We start from the raw sequence: 6,000 nt of genomic DNA on the forward strand, positions 1-6,000 counted from the left end.
GACCCCTAGTCAGGGAACTAGATCCTACATGCCTGAACTAAAGATCCCGCATGCTGCAACCAAGGCCCGGCACAGCCAAATAAATAAATAAATATTTAGGAAAAAGAAATAAAAGAAGGAATGAATGAATGAACAAACGAATGAATTGTGCTTGTCAGCCTGTTTCACACACGGTAGCCAGGGGTGTCTCTTTAAAACCTGAATCAGAAGATCCTGTCACTCCTGCACCAAATCCTTCCATAGGTCCAGTACCCTCTCAATAAAGTCCACATTCCTCCCCACAGCCCACAAGGCCCTGCACCACCTGCCCCCATCCCCTCCCTGCCCTCCCCTCCTCCCTCTCTCCCCCTTGCTCACTCTGCTCCAGAACATGGGCCTCCTTCCTGTTCCTCCAACATTCCAGGCACAGTCCTACCCCAGGGCCTTTGCACATGCTGTACTCAATGCCTGACACACTGTTTCCCAAACTCTTGGCCAAACCTAACCGTCACCTCTGCTGAGAAGCCTTCCCTGATCACCCTATCTGAACACATGCCCAATTATTCTCTGCCCCATTCATTTTCTTCTTAGCTCCAATCCCCATTTGGTAAAAAAATCCCTGCATTTGTCAGGGATGACTTACCTGTTCAACGTCCATGTCTCCTGCTAGAGCTGTGTCACCTTGGGCAAGACTCTGCCTTCCTCTGAGCCTCAGTTTGTTCATCTGTCAAATAGGGGTATGAGCCACCAGGCAGTGGGCCCACAATTGGCCATCTTGTTCCCTGCTGTGTCTCAGCACCTAGAACAGCGCCAATAAATGAATGGATGGATGAACAATGAACAGAATCATTCCCTCTCAGAGCCCAAGTTTATCCTGCTTAGCCCCTCTCTGGTGGCCTCTCAGAGCTCTGTCTCTCTGGGGCCAATGAGCTGGGCTTAAGTGAAGGGGTGTTGGGTGCAGATGTCACTATGGCATTTGTGTCCCCCATATACGTCCCTGCTCCTGCCTGTGAGGGAGGCAGATGGGCTTATAACATCCAGTGAGTCTCGGCCGCTACATCTCTGTCTGGGGACGTGCCCAGGCCACTGGTCAGAGGGCCCATGTGGGAGTGTGTGCGGCTGTTCTCCCATGTGGGTCAGGACCCTTGTGGCCGCCTGGGCCAGCGTCACCCCTGTAAAATACCGACCCGCATCCCCTGCCACGTGTTTCCTCCTGCCAGCTGTCTCTTGGCTGTGAGTTTCAAAATCTGTCACATTGGAGGGGGGCAGGAGGGTGAGGCACATACAAATGTCCCAAGAGGAGTAATGTTAATTGAGCACTTACTATGTACCAGGCCCTGTTCCAAGGCCTTTATTACAGTTTCCACATCTAATTCGCTCACAGTCCTACAAGGTAGGATGTCTGTATTATCAGCCCCATAGTATAGGTGGGGAGACCGATACACCAAGAGAAAACATGACTTGCCAAAGGCAGAGAGCTGGCAAGGATGTTTGATTGCAGCACTACCTCCAAAAGCAGAAAGAACATGGAAAGCAACCTATATGTCCATTCACACGAACCAGTTACAACAGTCTCATATTCCAAAGAATTGCAAACAGGTGTTCCGACAAAAACTTGCACACACGTATTCATAGCAGCATGATTCACAGCAGCCAAAAGGCAGAAACAACCCAATTGTCCATCGACAGGTGATGGATAAACAAAATGTGGTCCATCCATATAGTGGCATATTATTCATGTTAAAAAAAAGAAGGAAATTCTGACACATGCTACGATATGGATGAACCACAAAAATACTATAAATAAAATAAGCCAGACACAAAAAGATAAATGCTGTCTGATTCCACTCGTAGCAGGTCCCTAGAAGAGTCAAATCAATAGAGACAGGAAGTAGATGGTGGGGGCCAGGGGGTGGGGGAGGGGAGGAGTCAGTGTTTGATGGGGACAGAGTTTCAGTTTGGGAAGATGAGAAAGTTCTGGAGGTGGATGGTGTGGATGGTTGCCCAATGGTGTGAATGTACTTAATGTCACTGAATTGCACACTTAAAAACGGTTAAAATGGTAAATTTTGTTATACATATTTTACCACAATAATTTTTAATTTCAGAAGAATCGAAGCACTGATACAGTATGGATGAACCTTGAAAACCTTATGCTCGTTGAAAGAAGCCAGACAAAAAAGACCACACATTGTATGATTCCATTTATACGAAACGTCCAGAACAGGCAAATCCACAGAGACAGAGAGTGGATTTGTGGTTGCCAGGGGCTGGGGGAGGGGAGGGGGAGTGATTGAGAATGGGGATGGGGTCACTTTTTGGGGGGATGGGAAAGTTCTGGAAGTAAATAATGGGGATGGTTGTATAACCTTGTGAATGTACTTACAAAAATGAATTGTACATTTTTAAGTGTTTAAAATGGTAAATTTTATGCCACGTATATTTCACCCCAATAAAAGAAAAAACAGCTTGGTTTATTCTCTCAGTGGAGTAGTTGGCAAATGTATAAAAAGTGAGAATCCATGTACTCGTAAGAAATGATCTCAAAGGTGTATTGTTAAGTGATAGCAAGGAAGGTGCAGGATAGCATTTGAGTACACACACATGTGTAAAAAAAAATCGTGAAGGGAAGAAAAATATACACACAGGTGCTTATGTGTGCACATGCCAACCCTGGAAGGAACACAGGGACCTATAAAACTGGCTGACTCTGGGATGGGCACTGGATGACCTATCCCTGGGGGGATTCCTTTTTCCCCCTGTGAACTCTTTTGTACCTTGAAAGGCAGAAAAGCATGATGGTTAAAAGCCCAGCTCTGCCTTTGACCAGCTGTGTGACCTTGGGCCAGTCACTTAACCTCTCTGTGCCTCAGTGGCCTCATCTACAAAACAGGAATGATGATGCCCACCTCAGAGGGCTGTTTGGATGAGGATATAATGAATTAACACCAATCAGGTGCTGAAAATGGGGCTTGGCACGAGGCAGGTGCCATTTAAGCATTGCTCTTGACTTGTATACACCGTTTCATCTTTATCTATCCAAACAAAGAAATATCTAAGACCAAAAATTTTAAAACATTGAATGGATGGTGTATGGAGAGTGCTTAGTGCCTGGCGCCCAGCCCATGGTTGGCATCTGCAATCTCTGAGCCAGTGAGCTCACCCCTTCTCCCCACTCCCATCCTCAGCCCCCAGGGACTCAGCCTCATAGCAAGTGACGCAACCTGGGGAAACAGAGTCCCTCTGGCCACAGGCATTCCAGAACACCTTGCCTGCACAGGGGGTCAGGGGAGGGAGGGCCCTCCTGGCATTTAGTTCTCAGGGGAGGGTCGAGGGTGGGAATCATCTCCTATTTGCCTTAATTAGCATCTCGAAGGAGCTGGTTGCCATGACTTTAGGAGGAAGACACGGGGCTGGGGTGGAGCCTGGCCCAGGGTGCCCCAGGAGGGACTCTATGCCTCCCCCGGTGGCTGGCCTGGCCCATCCCTCAGCCTCTGGACTCAGGCTGATGTGGGCCCGCATCCAGCCTTTCTTCTCACCGCGTGGCCTGTCCCTCTTCTGTGAATGAAGACTAGGAAAACAAGAAATCTTCGTTCTCGGGCTGTTGGGGGGAATTTAACAGGATATAAAATGCCCAGCTGTGGCCTAGGAGATCTAATGACTGTTGTTGCAATTTCATTGAGAGTTAGTGGTTTTAAATATGATCCCACTTATGATCTCCAGACCGTTTCTATGCACAGAAAAATGTCTCAAGGACACACATCTCAATGGCAGTAGTGGTTATGTGTCAGGGGGCTGTAACACAAATAATAATAATAGCTGGTACTTATTAAGCATCTACTATGTGCTAAGTGCTTTGGATGCACAACTCATTTAGTCTTGAGGTTGGGGGAATGTGACCCCGTTGTACTGATAAGGAAACTGAGGCTCAGAGAGGGAATGTGTCTTTTTTTTTTTTCAATAAATATAATCGTTTATTTCAATGGTTGATAATTTAAACGTTACTTTAAAAAAATCAGCCTGTTCACACATTTGTATATTAAACACTGAAATGATTAGAGAGGGAATGTGTCTTAAGGTCATGCAGCAAAGCAGGGCAGAGCTGGGACAAGACACTTCTGTGGTAGTCTCCGCTTCCCCAACTATCCAATTCTGTCCATTTCTCAGGGGATGGTGAGAGAAACAGAAATAAGTCAAAGTGATCCAAATAAAGAAATGTTCGATGCTGGTGCTAAGAGATCTTCTGATCAAGGAGGGTATCAGTGAGCAGAGTTTGGGGTGCAAGGGGAGGGTGGCTTCTCTAACCTTGTTTAAGAGCCAGAAAAGCCCCCCAAAAGAATTTTCAGCTGATATAAATACTGTGGCTCCTGAGACTTAGACCCCAGAACTGGTCCTTCAGAGAAGGGCTTGGTTGGAGGGAGCTCTTCCCGATCCTGAGCAAAGCCCACAGCTAGACAGCAGGGAGGTACAGCCTGGCCGGCTCTGGTCCATTCAACAAACTCAGGTTGATAATGGTGGGCAAGGCCTAGGGGCTAGGGGAGGTAGCAAGACAGGCCTGGAGACTGAATGCAGCATAGGGTCCGGCATGTGTAGACACTGAAAGGATGGGTGGAAGAATGGGTGGGTAAAAACTGGTGGATGAATGGGTGGGTGGGTGGGTGGGTGGATGGATGGATGGATGGATGGATGGAGGGATGGAGGGATGGAGAGGTGGAGGGATGGATGGATGGAGAGATGGAGGGATGGATGGATGGATGGATGGATGGATGGATGGATGGAGGGATGGAGAGGTGGAGGGATGGATGGATGGACAGATGTGTGATTGGATACATGGATGAGTAGAGGTTGGATGGATAGGTGAGTGGATGGATGGATGGATGGATGGACGGATAAGTGGATGGATGGATGGATAGATGGATGCATGGATGGATGGATAAGTGGAAGGATGGAGGGAAGGATGGATGGAGGGATGGATGCATGGATGCATGGATAAGTGGATGGATGGGTGAGTGGATGGATGGATGGATGGATGGACGGATAAGTGGATGGATGGATGGATAGATGGATGCATGGATGGATGGATAAGTGGATGGATGGAGGGATGGATGGATGGAGGGATGGATGGACAGATGTGTGATTGGATACATGGATGAATAGAGGTTGGATGGATAGGTGAGTGGATGGATGGATGGATGGATGGATGGATGGGTGGCTGGATGGGTGGGTGTGTGGATGGGTGGATGGATAGATGAGTGGATGGATGGCGGGTGGACAGATAGCACTCCTAACTGTAATGACAATAATCTAGTGATACCGTCTCTGCCTTACCGAGCAGACTGTGTGCTGAGCACACGACCTCACCAAATCCTCAGACTGACTTTGGTGGGGGGGTAGGTCCCACTGATACTTTCACTCCAGAGTTGGGGTATCTGAGGCTCAGAGAGGCAAAGTCCTTCCTTAAAATATCAGTGGTGGGGACTTCCCTGGTGGCACAGTGGTTAAGAATCCACCTGCCAATGCAGGAGACACGGGTTCGAGCCCTGGTCCGGGAAGATCCCACATGCCGCAGAGCAACTAAGCCTGTGCGCCACAACTACTGAGCCTGTGCTCTAGAGCCCACGAGCCACAACTACTGAAGCCCACGCGCCTAGAGCCCGTGCTCCACAACAAGAGAAGCCACCACAATGAGAAGTCCACGCGCCACATCGAAGAGTAGCCCCCCAACTAGAGAAAGCCCGCGTGCAGCAACAAAGACCCAACGCAGCCAAAAATAAATAAAATAAAAAAATAAAATAAAATAAATCTCAGTGGTGAACCCTTCCTACCACTGTCCTGACATTGCCCTTGTTGAGGTGACCTCCCAGTGTGCACACCAACCAATCACCTCTCAGTCCCCGACCTCCTCTCACTCCCAGGAGCATGTCACTTGGCTCGTCCCTCATCCTCCTGGAAACAATGTCCTCACTTGGCCCCTGGGAACCTGCATCCACCTGGCTTCCCTCTGTCCCCTCTGCTGGACTT

At 48.5% G+C, this 6,000-nt stretch overlaps 1 protein-coding gene across 1 annotated transcript in view; it reads right to left on the reverse strand.

The window, feature by feature from the left end:
• Positions 1-750, reverse strand: part of PTPRS (protein tyrosine phosphatase receptor type S) — a 121,642-nt gene extending 120,892 nt beyond the window's left edge. The window contains exon 1 of the mRNA XM_082456943.1: positions 623-750. The gene's annotated coding sequence lies outside the window, so the exon portion shown is untranslated. The remainder of the gene's footprint in view (positions 1-622) is intronic.
• Between the last annotated feature and the right edge of the window lie 5,250 nt (positions 751-6,000).

The sequence above is a fragment of the Balaenoptera physalus genome (assembly GCF_965194825.1).
Source record: "Balaenoptera physalus genome assembly, chromosome: 3".
Taxonomy (NCBI): Eukaryota; Metazoa; Chordata; class Mammalia; order Artiodactyla; family Balaenopteridae; genus Balaenoptera; species Balaenoptera physalus.